The 13605-nt window shown below is 37.4% G+C and overlaps 1 long non-coding RNA gene across 5 annotated transcripts in view; it reads right to left on the bottom strand.

The window, feature by feature from the left end:
* Nucleotides 1-13605, bottom strand: part of LOC103106374 (uncharacterized) — a 168037-nt gene that overhangs the window by 19582 nt on the left and 134850 nt on the right. For 4 of the 5 annotated variants that reach the window (XR_008912839.1, XR_008912840.1, XR_008912838.1 and 1 more), the window contains 3 exons: nucleotides 9531-9717; nucleotides 6119-6205; nucleotides 5505-5632 (listed from right to left, as the gene is read on the bottom strand). This is a non-coding gene — a long non-coding RNA (uncharacterized LOC103106374). Of the gene's footprint in view, nucleotides 1-70; nucleotides 3458-5504; nucleotides 5633-6118; nucleotides 6206-9530; nucleotides 9718-13605 lie in introns of those variants that run through there. The other variant, XR_008912841.1, reaches the window with a different exon arrangement.

Raw genomic sequence — 13605 nt, forward strand, 5'->3', positions numbered from 1 at the left:
CACACACACACACACACACACACATATATATATATATATGGAGAGAGAGAGAGAGAGAGAGAGAGAGAGAGAGAGAGAGAGAGAGAGAAAGAGAGAGAGAGTCTACCTTGCCAGAAGGCAAACTTTTTTTACTTTGTATCCCAAGTATTTGTTTAGTATGGTAGCAGGCATGTAGTTGGCACTTAGTAAATGTTTATTGATTGATATTGGCACTTAGTAAGTGTTTATTGATTACCTCTCAATTAGAGAATGATACAAGATGGTAAGTATTCCTAGGGCTCCTGATCTAGCATTAGGATCATAGATTTAGAGCTGGAAGGAACCTCAAGAATTACCTATTCCAAGTTCATTTCACAGGTGAGAAACTGAGCTCATAGAAGTTAGATATCTTATATAAAGCCATAGAAGGAGTAAATGATAGAAGCACAATTTGCATTTGATTCCTCCATCTCAAAGAACAAAGTTCTTCTCACTATGCCATGATCCCTCTACAGAGTGATGTGTCATAGACACATAAAGTGACAAAGGAGAGAATCTACTCAATGTACTGGTAATCTTCCTTTCTTCTAACTCTTTAGAACATGTGCTCTATCCATTGGTTATCTTTTGCTTAGACCAAGTGGGTAGCTTGTTTCTTGTTAACATAGCCTCAGAGGAAGAGGAGATTGGTGAGAATTAGAGTAACCAAAGATAGCTTTATGAAAAAGGAAAATTTGAATAGGATCTTGAATAGATAGTGTACCTGGGTATGTCCTCTGGAGAAAACTGTCCTCCTTCTATTTCTTGAGCCAGATGTGAAATTTTCTGGACACATTAAAACATTGACAAAGCATAAATGTGCCTATTCCTAGGTAACTATTACCCCATTGTCACCACACTAATGAAATACATCATTGGTTCCTTTGCCAGGGATATATGTGTGTGTGAGTATGTGTAAATATATGTGTGTGTATATATATATGAGCTTGGAATTTTAAGAGCTACTACTTTTATAGATTCCAGGTGTGGGAGAGAGGGGCAGAAAAATTCAGCAAGAAAGCTACACACACACATATATACACCTCCATGCTGATGCAGTCAAGAAAGAGATTTTTGTCCAAGCAGAGGAATTCCTGGACTGACTCTTTTAGACATATCAGATAAGAACTGGAGAATCAGATTGTTCTCTGATGGTTTGCTAAAGAGATCTGTAGAGAGGATCTTATAGGGAGTCCAATGCATGTCTATTTCTATATCCATAGTCCAACAGATACCTGGTATACCTTGCCAAATAACTGACCCTGTCCAGGCCATTTTACATACTGTTCAGAAGAGAGAAAAGAAAAAAGGGAGACTCTACCTAAGGCACATTTAGGCAACAGAGAAGGGGAGATGGGAAGCTGTTCCAAGTCTGCGGAACACCCTGAGTCAGGACAGGGTAAAGAATAATGAGCATGGTATGCTCCTGGTGTTATAAGGACTAAAGAGGATGGTTTTTAGAGTTAGTGGGAAACAAAATCCTTTTAATCATGGTTTATTAAGCTTTAGCTAGTCCCTTTTAATGCTGGTGCCTTCTCTATGAAGTTATCTTTAACTTATCTTGTACATAGCATGTTTGTACATAGTTGTTTTCAGGTTGTCTTCCTCTCCAATAAATGTGAGCTCCTAGAAGTAGGGATTATTTTGGGCTTTTAATGCATCTCCAAAATTTAGCACATACTACATTGCACATTATATTTCCAGAGTAAATGTCTGTGCTTGTTGACTACTAACTGACTTAATGACCTACTATGTGCAAAACACTATGTTGGACTATTAAGCATGACCCTTACCCTTAGGGAATTTGCACACAAGAAATCTACTAGTAGAGTAATCAAAGAAGAAGAGTTCAAATCCTTAAAGTCCTTGAGGTCAAACAGAGGAGTTGAGATTTTAGCATTTCCTTTCAAAGCTTGAGAAATGTATGCATTTCTTTTGTTCATTAAATCAAAATAAAAAATTGTGAGTTCTTTGTATTCAGACAGGAGCTGAATAAACATCCTCTTATGAAAAAAAAATCTCTGGATTGGGATGACAGATTACCTCAAATCTTTTCCAGCTCTGAGATTATATTTAAAATAATAATATATGATGACTTAGCCTATTAAATATCTCTTGTGAACTTCAAGTAACTCTACATAGCAGTTTAAAACTAAATTTTATTTCTATAATAAATGCATTGTATATATTTGTCACTAAACAAATACTGAAAGAATGGATAGATGAATGAAATTAGAAATATATATAGTATACTAGAAAGAACTATACCAAGAGTAAGAAAATCTGGGCTTAAATGCTGGCTCCACCTTTTATTAGCTATGTGACCTTAGACAAGACAATTTGGCTTCCCTGAGACTTCTCTGAGACTCAGTTTTCACATCTGAAAAGTATAACTAACCATCAACTGGGGAGATGGCTAAACAAATTATGCTACCTGAACATGATGAAATATTTCTTTTCAATGAAAAATGACAGATAAAAGAACATTTGGAAACCCAGGAAGATGTACATGAATTGATACAATGAAATTGATTGAGAAAACTATATACGTGAATACAACAATGTTAATGGAAATAACAAAGAAATGAATTTTAAACTTGGCATAATTTTGACCATTAAGCTTAGTTCCAGAGAAGTAATTTTTTAAATCACCTTCCTCCCTTCCTTGCCAAGGTGGATGACTATGGATGTGCAACACTGTATACACTTTCTGATCTTGTTGATGTGTTCACTTGTTTTACTAAATTGGACTTTTTTGCTCTTTCTTTTTAAATCTTTATTATCAGGAATTGAGAGCACCCTTTGGAGGCATGAGGGGGGAAATATATATATATTATATATATACATATGTGTATATATATATATACACACAGAAACAAATGTAATACAAAAACAAAAGGTATCCATAAAAAATGTAATTAAAATTAAAATGCTATTAAGGAATCACTATCTTAATTGCCTCTTGGGGAATTTGTGAAAGTAAAAGAAACACAGTATAGAAAAGATGTTGATATCTCTAAAGTATCATCATCATCATCATCATCATCATTTCTGGGGTGGCCGCTCCTTTTACCATTTTGACAGTTTTAATGCAAAGCTGATGGTCCTGAGCAAGCTCAGGTAAACATGAACTACTCTGAAGCTCTTCTCCTCTCCCTCTCCCACAAACCCAAGGCCAATCTCCCAGCTATTCAAGCAGCAATCCCCAAACCACCACATCATCTAATTGAAATATTGATTCTGAGGCTAGAGCTACAACTTAAAATTCCAGAAGAGAGAATGACTCACAAAACACATGAATACACCCACACACATGCCCCATGAACACACACACACACACACACACACACACACATCCTCCTTTTTGCAAAAGAATACCACAAAGCATGTAGTTTCTCCTTACCATAAAGCGTTCTGGAGCTTATGTTTCAATTAGTCACTTTAAAAAAATAGAAGAGAAAAAAAAAATTTAAACCATCTTAGCTATAACAAGCATTGCCAGAAAAAGCTCCAGTCGATGTTTTATTGCTTGAAGTGGTTTTCAGGATTAACCATTTGAAAATGGACAGGGAATTTTTAAGAAAGCAGTTTACTTTTTAATTACCAGTAGGAAAAGGGTTTAGGGGAGGGAATGGGAGGGGAGACTGCTGCCATGTTTCCAATTATCTTATCTACCTAAAAAGGCTTGTAAGACTACAGATAGGACACTATTGTTTCTGTCAGTTTTTATTATTTTTTTAAAAAATTATTTAAACAAGTACCCAATTTACATGGAGATATTTTCACAACCTCGACTTTTGTCCTCTTTATATTTTCATTCATTGGGTGAGAGCAACAAACTCCCCTGACACTATTATCTCCTATGAATACTAATTATGTCACCACAACAGTGAGTCTACTAATCTTCTAGAAATAATGTGAGAATTACTGGGATGAGATAGGAGCAGAATGGAATTAGAAATATATTTTGTGCATTTGTCAAAACCAGTGGTTTTCCTACGAGTGGTAATACATTTAAGTGCACATCCAAAAATTCCTTCATAAAAGGACAAATTATGGCAACAGAGATAAATTATTCCTCTTAATGCCATACTTTCAACACAGACCAATTGCTGCAGCAGAACCAGCATTCTGTATGCTTAGAGATAGTGAGTTCTATTATACATGTTAGAAATTTAGTTCATAATAATGGGAAATTTTATCCCAGAACCCCGTAACCTCCAGATTAGACCTGTTTTTGATTGTGCTTAATGGACCTGGCCCATAGGTGAGTCTGAATGGGGTTGGGGAAGGGAATCTGGACACTAAAAATTCAGTGATGGTTATCTAGCTACCCAAAGAATATATCTATCATTGGACTTTTCTCATCCTATTCTATATATTATAGAATGTTAGGGCTAGGCTGGGCAATAGTTCTTCCATTTAAGTTGAGGAAAATAAGAGCCATACAAAGGAAGTGATTTGCCCAAGGTCACACAACTAAAGACTGACAGAACCAAGGCAAAAAGAGTCCAGTTATCTCAACACTCATTCCAGCAACTACAACTACATTGTCAAGTCTTAAACTTAGTTCAGTTTCATACTTAAAACCTCCTTCCTCTATCTGCCCTTTGATCTAGCCACGCCACTGCTGGATTTGTACCCCAAAGAGATAAAAGTTAGACTTAAAAATATTTATAGCCATGCTTTTGGTAGTGGCAAAAAATTGGAAAATGGGAGGATGGTCTTCGATTGGGGAATGGCTGAACAAACTGTGATCTCTGTTGGTGATGGAATACTATTGTGCTCAAAGGAATGATAAACTGGAGGAATTCCATGTAAACTGGGACAACCTCCAGGAACTGATGCAAAGTGAAAGGAGCAGAACCAGGAGAACATTGTACACAGAGACTGATAGACTGTGGTATAATCGAATGTAATAAACTTCTCTACTAGCAGCAATGCAATGATCCAGGACAATTCTGAGGGACTTATGAGAAAAAACACTATCCACATCCATAGGAAGAACTGTGGGAGGAGAAACACAGAAGAAAAACAACTGCTTGATCACATGGGTTGATGGGGATATGATTGGGGATGTAGATTCCAAATGATCACTCTATTGCAAACATTAATAATATGGAAATAGGTCTTGATCAATGACACATGTAAAATCCAGTGGAATTGTTCATTGGCTATGGGAGGGGGGAGCAAGGAGGGGAGGGAAAGAACATGAATCATGTAACCATGCGAAAATATTCTAAATTAATTAAATATTTTTTTTAAAACTTCCTTGGTTAATGCCTTCTCACTGTGATCTTTCCTTGTTTCTCTTTGACTATAGTCAAAATTGTACTTTGTTAAATGTTGCCTTGTAGTATATTCATTACTGGTAGAATCATAGACCTTTTTACAAGCTAGAAGCAACTTTAGAGAATGTCCAGTGAGAAAATGTTCTTAGTGTTTTTTCACTAGTTCAAGATGATAGTTAATAAAAATCATATTACCTTAGACTTTTTTAAAAAATAAAGTCCTTCTTGAGGTCTTCTTCACATCTATCCAAACCAGAATGGAAAATTGGTTTATATTGTCTTCAACAATACTGAACTTCTGGAAAGGGTCTCTGCCTGGAGAACTGAGCAGAGTTCACAGAATTGAACAATCACGGAATCTGAATTAGGCAGGAACCTCAAGAGTACACCTAGTTCAACCCATATCTGAACAACAATTCTCCTTATAATATTCCCAATAAATGTTCATCCAGTTTTCACTTGAGTTTTTAAATAAAAGAAAACCCCTATTCCCTTCCAAAGTAGCCTTTTCCAAAGGAAGTTTAGGAATGGAAATGTGTTAACTCTTTTGGGGGGCTACTGATTACTGTGCCCTTTAGCCCTAAGGAGTCCTCTCTGGTTAGAATATCCCTCCCTGCCCGTGACTTTCATATCTTGAGAATGAGCAGCCACACTGTTCCCTGTACCTGTTGCTTACCTTCAGGTCTGCTCTCCCTTCACACCTGTGCCCCATCAAGTGCCCTTCCAACCTTTCAGCCCCCCTCCCATTTTGTCTTCCCCTATTAAAATGCAAGTTTTCTGAGAGCAGAAATAGGGTCCTCAGTACTTACCAAAGTGCCTTACATAAAGTATGCACTTAATAAAAGATCTCTCCGTTTCTCTTCTCATACACCTCTCCCCATGACAATGACAAACACCTATGATGAAAAAGTAGTTACCTGTTTTCATTCACCTGATACTAATCATCAAAGGGTCACTGAACAAGCTATCACTGTTGTTTCATCTTTAAAAGATTATTTCATGACTTCATCATATGAAGGGGAGACGTCTTGCTAGAGCCTTTAAGGCGGCATTTTGCTCTACTGTAGCAAATGCTTTTTAAAAAAATAGTCAGTGAATAATCAGCACCATGGGATCTTGTATTCTCTATACCTCTCAGTCAACTGAGTGATTGTAAAGCTGAATTTTATGGTGGGAAACTTGCCTGATAACCTTCTCATGACTTTATCAAGGATGCCCTTGGCGAACCAACAGATTTTGAGGGGGGTAGTGTTTTTGGGATCTGTGATTTCATCAGTTTTGGAAACTTCCCAGTAAGGAAAGCATCTCTACCAATGCTGATAAAGCAGCCTTTCTGTAACTTATAGTCTTTGAGAGTTTTATGCTTTGAACCTAGGTCATGCTGACCTCAAGGCCAACTTGCTATCTTGTCCTCCATGCTGCCTCTCCCCATAAATAGATCATTCTCATAAAAATGTTTTATACATGGGGAAGTAGGCATATGGGTCAGTAGCTATTGATCTTCTCTCAATCATAGGGGCTTTTTTTCTATTGAAGTTGAGGGTCAACTAAACAGCAACCAAGAGGCACAGGGTTGGCATGAGTGAGCAGGCTGAGAGACATTACACATGAATAATTTAATCAGGGGAAGCATGGAAACAGATGTCATCAGAAAAATGTCTGAGCAGGAAAAATATGAACCATTCACACAGCAGGCTCAAGGAGTAACTGATAGGCAGCCTTCCTGTGCCATTGGTATTCACGCAATGTCAAGAGGGCAGAGGAAAGGTCATGAGAAGGATGGGTAGTGGGTAGGTGTGGGATGGATAGGAATGGGTAGGTTGTGACTCGCCTTGTTAAAGGGATGGTGCACAAAGACAAAATAACAGATCACTTTGGATTATTGAGCAGTCAGAGGGATTAGGTAATCCATTTAAAAACATGAGTTCTACTTTCTCAAAGCAACTCGCCTTCCTACCATGGATGAGCCTCGACTCAGAGAGAGAATCAGGCTTATTGGAACCCAGATCCAGAACTTTTTTAAAGGACTTTCAGAATCTAGCTTCAGTGATGTAGTATGGAATGATAAGAAGCACCCAGGATATGAATTCGGGACACCCAGGCTCTGCCTCTGTGGGTCACTAAGTAACTACGTGACTCTGACCAAGTCACTTCATGCTGCTGCCTCAGTTTCTTCTTCTATCAAAAGAGGGCAATGGTCTCCTACGTGTCTTGCAGCTTTGATGTTCTATAGTAAAATTACTAAAGCCCTCTTGACTCTAATATGCTTTCTTCTATTTTATGGGGTCCTTTGCAACTCTATCCTGCCACCAGTCTGTCTTCTGTCCTAACCCCTGGTGGCAGTTGTTTGTCTTTTGTTTTCTAAAAGGACTGATGACTCTCTAGTGAGCTGGATAGAAGTGAGACAGAGTTGCATGGATGTGTGCTTCACCCTCTCTTCCAGAGTCATCCATGTCTAGGAGCAAGACAAACGTCAGGACAGCTAGAGATGGACCAGGATGCAGTGGATGACACTGGCATCGTCTAAGCTCTGAGTGCTTCATAGTGCCTGCTTTCAGCCATTTTCACGGCTGTTGGAACAAATTGTTCTCATTCACCTCCTCCATGAGGTGAGTCTTTGCATGCTCCCCCTAACTCACCACTGTGCATGCTTCTTGAATCCACTGGTAAGAGTGAGGTGAAAGGTGGACGCCAAAAGTCAAAGACAGCCCTGAAAAGGGCTTGACAAGCCCTTACAGGAGAGGGGCTAATCTTCCCTATATACCTTCTAGGACATAGGGGCTATTTTTTTAGTAGTTTTTATTTTATATTTAATTTATATTTTTATGTTTAATTCTTAGAGTCCTTAACCACTTACTTAAATTATTCATCTTCTTGAATACTTATAAGCACTACAAACTAATAAGTTACCTAATGTCTTACTGAATGCATTTATAAAACAATTATAATAACATTTATGTAGTGCTTTAAGATCGAAGTGCTATTCCTATGTTATCTTGTTTGATCATTGCAACAACCCTGGTGAGCTAGGTGCTATCATTATCCTTATTTTATAGATGAAGAAACTGAGGCAGATTGAGATTAAGTCATTAAATTCAGGTCTTCCTGACTCCAAGTCCATTATGATACTTTAAAATCTATGTCTTTAGAGGGCAGCTGGGTAGCTCAATGGATTGAGAGCCAGGCCTAGAGATGGGAGGTCCTGGGTTCAAATATGGCCTCAGACACTTGCCTGGGTAAGTCACTTAACCCCCCCTTGCCTAGCCCTTACCACTTTTCTGCCTTGGAACCAATACACAGTACTGATCCCAAGACAGAAGGTAAAGGTTTAAAAAAACTATGTCTTTAAAAAGAATTTACTTTGGACTAAGAGCATTGAAACTCAAAATTATGAAAAGCCAGCTACATGAGTGATTCTTTCAATAGCACATAATACTTGGGTGTACAGCAAAGCCACCATCAGTATGAATAGCTTGTAAATTATACCAAACACATCAAAAACAATTCAAATCAAACCAACTAAATATTTGCCAAAAGCCAAAACTTAAACTAGCAAGTGTAGACCCTGGCAAAAGTAATGCTAAATGTCAGGGTAAGCAGTTTAAAACAGTTCCAAACAGAGAATATAAATGGTATTGGCAGACAAGTTTATAATTCATGATGTGAAAACAACACAAGAAGTAATTAAAATGAATTCAGTTGAGCAGGAGGGGTTATTAATTTACTATAGTAGTATGTACTGTGGAAGGAATCTTTGTGTTAAAGTTTTTGCACCTTCTAAGTTTCTGTGCCCTGAGGAAAAGCCCTGATTGTCCAACCTAGTTATGGTTCTGTCATGAACTTTCTAAGTACAAAACTCTAAGCAAGCTGTTAATATAAATACACATATAAAAGGAACAGTCCTCACCCTCAAGAGGCTAATAATCTACTCAGAAATATAAGGCTTGAAAAATTAAATATAAGAATGAATTCAGTCCTGAAAAAAAAAAATAGAAAAGATGAATGATATTACAGAAGTTGTCTTTCCAGAGGAAAGAGATCATTGTGGACCTGAGAGGACTGGGGAGACTCCTTGGAAGAATAGGGGTTTAAACAATGGGGACTAATTAGGCATAATTAGGATTGTTAAATAATTTTTTAAAAGGAAACAAAAGAGAAACGCTTCTAGACGGTCTTAAATTCACCTTTAAAAAAATCCAGGATAGAAAAGGGAATATTTACCTTATATAGAGAGAACAGAATGAATCCTGCAGAGAGAAAATATAGATCACATGTCCTTCTCCTATGATCTCCCATGATCTCCGGATGAAATAATGTCTCCCCATTGTCTCCTGTTCCTTGTGATAGGAGAGCAGTCTAGTGGTGTGGGAAGGTTATTATTTTTCTGAGAAATTTTTTTTCTTGATGTCTGACATGAAAAAAAAAAAAGATTGTTGCATTGTCAGGTGTGGTTTGTAAATGAGGCTTTGGAACCACTTCCTCTCTCTTATCTTGCTCCCCTGCCCCCACCAAAACTTTAATTTTGTATTAGATTTCAAAGTAAAAATATGATTCCATCTGTAAAAATTCACTTTAGACTCTTATTTCAGGCACATCCATTCTGGAAAGTAAGGCGCCCTTCAGTTTTATTTCACAAGGTTCAAATTGCTTTTCTCTTTCACACTCATAAATTAGATCATGATCATTATTTTATATTTATTCTAAACCACAACATGTTAGTAAAGAACCTAAGACTATCACAGGCCCCACTTGGAAGGCATGGTGAGGATATCCTATGAAAACTATTCAGAATGCCAACAGAATACTTACGAAAATTCTGCTCAAACTCAAACTCAATCCTTCTTCAAAATGACTTAGAATAAAAACTGACTATTATCGGCATTAATATCACTAAGAGATATATGGGCAAATGAAAGATTAAAAACTTAAATTTGGTTTTAATATTAGCTAATATTAATAGCTAATGATATATAATAATAAAATAATATGTTGATTTTATTTGAATTGGTGTCGTGTTTGGTAAAATTTATAAGCTATTCACAGTGACTGTGGCTATGCTACAGATCACAGTATTAGGTACTATTAGAATGGAATAATTAATAATAACTAAAATTTATATAGAACTTTAAGGCTTTCTAAACACTTTAACAATATCATCACATTTTATCCTCACAATCCTAGAAGGTAAGTGCTATTATCCTTATTGAAACTGAAGGAGACATTAAATAATTTGGCCAGCGTTCCATAGCTAGTAAATGTATTCAGCAAGATTTTAACTCCAGTCTTCCCAATTCCAGAATCGGCACTCTGTATACTATACCACCTAGTTGTTTGAGCTTAGATCATTCCCCTTCCACAGGTCTCAGTTGCCTTCTCTGGAAAATGAGAGGTTCAGACTTGATCAAGGGTTCTTAACTTATGTTATGCCATAGACATCTTTGGAAGTCTGGCAATGCCTATGAACCCCTTTTCAGAAGAAGGTTTAAAAATTCATAATTGAAGGAAATGCTACATTTTATTTATGAATTAGTTAAAATAAAGAAGTCCTTTTTGTTCTCATCCAGGTTCATGAATGCCCTGAAATCTATTCATGAAGCCTTTAGGAGTCATTAGAACCTAACTTAATCCTGGGCTGGATGACCTTTATGGTGACTTTTAGCTTTAACATTCCATTTTTCAGATTATAGACACAGGAAAAGCATCATTCATCATGATGTTTAAAAAACAGAAAAACAAGAAAATACCTATTTCTTTTTTGAATTAGGTTGCATACCACAATCAATCAACTAGTCTACATTTTTTTTGAGTACCTAGCGTGTGGTCAGCCCTGTGCTAGGCACTGGGAAGGACACAAAAGAAGTGTCAGACCCGGTAGCTATATTCAGGCAGCTGATGTTGCTGTAGAATGGAAAATAACCTGCACAGCAATCAGAAACCCAGTAAGTCCTGAGGCACTCAGGGTAAATGCTGTAGGAATTCAGAAGCGGGAGACATCCATGTGGGCTAGGAAGATTTTATAAAAAAGGTGGTACTTGAGCTGGGCCTTGAAAAATCATAATAGCTTCCCCTTATACAGAGCTTTATGGTCACAAAGCATTTTCCCTTTCAAATGAGATAATGATATATACAAAATGCTTGGTAAACGACTATATAAATGCGAGCTATTGTTGTGATTCCACATTTGTTATCTCGTTTGCTCCTTGGAACAAATGTGTGATGTCGGCGCAATTATTATTAACTCCCATTATACAGATGAGAAACTAAGCCTCAGAGGGGTGAAGCATTACTGTCAGAGTGAGGGCCTGAACCCAATTCTGCTGACTCGAAGTCAAGTGCTCTTTCCATTATGCCACACTGATGGGTAGGATTTAGATGAGCAGATTAGCTCTGTGATCTGCCATGGCCATCCATCAATTAAAGGCCACAATTTCTGCTGTCCCAATTTTCTAGATGGTTCCCCTGGCCCACAATCAATGTCTATCCCCTGAGAACTCTTATCTCAAGTGCTTATTGTCTAAACCACTCATTGGACACTTGGCATATGCTAAGTGCATTATTAGTGCTCACAGAGGACATTTACCCTTTTTGCCTCACACCTACTAAGTATTAAATAAATGCTGTATTGATTGAATGATTTATCTGGATTAAATCTCAGAAAGTTCCCATTTATTCAGACCTCCTCCTTGACCAAGACCCGGCACAAAACTGCATGATTCTGACTGTTTGGAAAGGACTTAGATCCCCAATAGATAAAAGGTCAAAGAATAGAAAGTTTCCCTAAGAAATATAAATGATTAAGGACCATATGAAAGGTGGCCCCAGGACACCAATAAGAGAAACACAAATTTATGCAACTCTTAAGGTTTTGTCTCATACCCACCAAGTTAACCAAGATGTTAAGACGTGGAAACAGTCAATGTCATAAAGGCAATGAGAAGCCAAGTCTACAAGTACACTCTAACTTGATCTAACCATTCTGCAAATGATTTGGAATCGTGCAAGAAAAGCCACTAAACTGCTTATACCCTTGATCCAGAGATCTCATTATTGTGCAAATAGCCTAAAGGTGTCAATGACTGAGAAATCTGTACAAACAAGATATCCATCACAGTACTCTTTGTGATCTCAAAAACCAAGAAAAAAGCATAAGCTCAGCAATTGAAGAAAGGCACAGAAAAATTACGGCACATGGGTGTAATGGAATTATTCATGGAAGCATAAGAGACTATAAAAGTGTGTAATTCAAAGAAGTATGTTAAGACTTATGAAGAAAACCAAGAAAGCCATATGCAAAATTATCCCAGAAACATAAATGATAACTCTAAAAACCAATCTTGGCTCTGGAAAATTGGGCAGTTGGATGGCTCAGTGGATTGAAAGTCAGACCTGAAGATGAAAGGTCCTAGATTCAAATCAGATACTGCCTAACTGTGTGACTTTGGGCAAGTCACTTAATCCCCATTGCTCAGTCCTTACTGATCTTCTGGCTTAGCACCATATTGATTGTAAGGCAGGAGGTAAGGGCTTAAAAGAAAAAATGAAAGAAAGTAAATATACCCCATTTCTCTTGGTAGAGAAGTGGGAACAATAGATATAGAATGTGTTATATACCGTCGAACTATGGTCATTGTGTCATTTGATTCTGCTTACTTATTTTTCTTTGTACAAGGAAGAGATCAGTGACTGAGTGATGGGATAGAGTGAGGGGAAATGATATGTATAAAAATAAAAGGCAATGATAAGCCTTTTCTTTAAAAGGTTTAGTAAAACATCTAGAATCATACTATCAGATGATACCTCCGAGATTATCTAGCCTGGCCTCTTACCTACTGCAGGAATCTCCTTGACAACATTTCTGATAGATGGCATTGCAGCCTGTCCAAGCGAGGAAAAGACTAACTCTCTCATAAGGCACCCCATTCTATTGCTGGACAGTTTCAATTGCTTTTTAAAATTTGTTTCTTATTTTATCAAGCCAAAATCTGTCCTCTAGAGCTTCACAAAATGTCTAATCTCTTTTTTTTTGTGACAGCTTTTCCAATACTTGAAAGTAGCTATCAGCTCTTTCCCCACGTCTTCTCCAAGCAAAATATCCCATTTTTTTTTCTACTATTCTCATATGACTTGATGCAGAGGTCCTTCACCATCCTGGACTTTAGGTCCTACAAGAAATAATGCTCAGGGAGAACAGAAGGGAGAGATGAGACCAAGATATACTCAGCAGATTGGGAAAATAAAAGTCTTGCTCTGCTGGGGAGAAACAGGAAGGAAAGTTCCCAAGGGTAATGGTTCAAGG

The sequence above is a fragment of the Monodelphis domestica genome, chromosome 6 (assembly GCF_027887165.1).
Source record: "Monodelphis domestica isolate mMonDom1 chromosome 6, mMonDom1.pri, whole genome shotgun sequence".
In the NCBI taxonomy this organism is placed as follows: Eukaryota; Metazoa; Chordata; class Mammalia; order Didelphimorphia; family Didelphidae; genus Monodelphis; species Monodelphis domestica.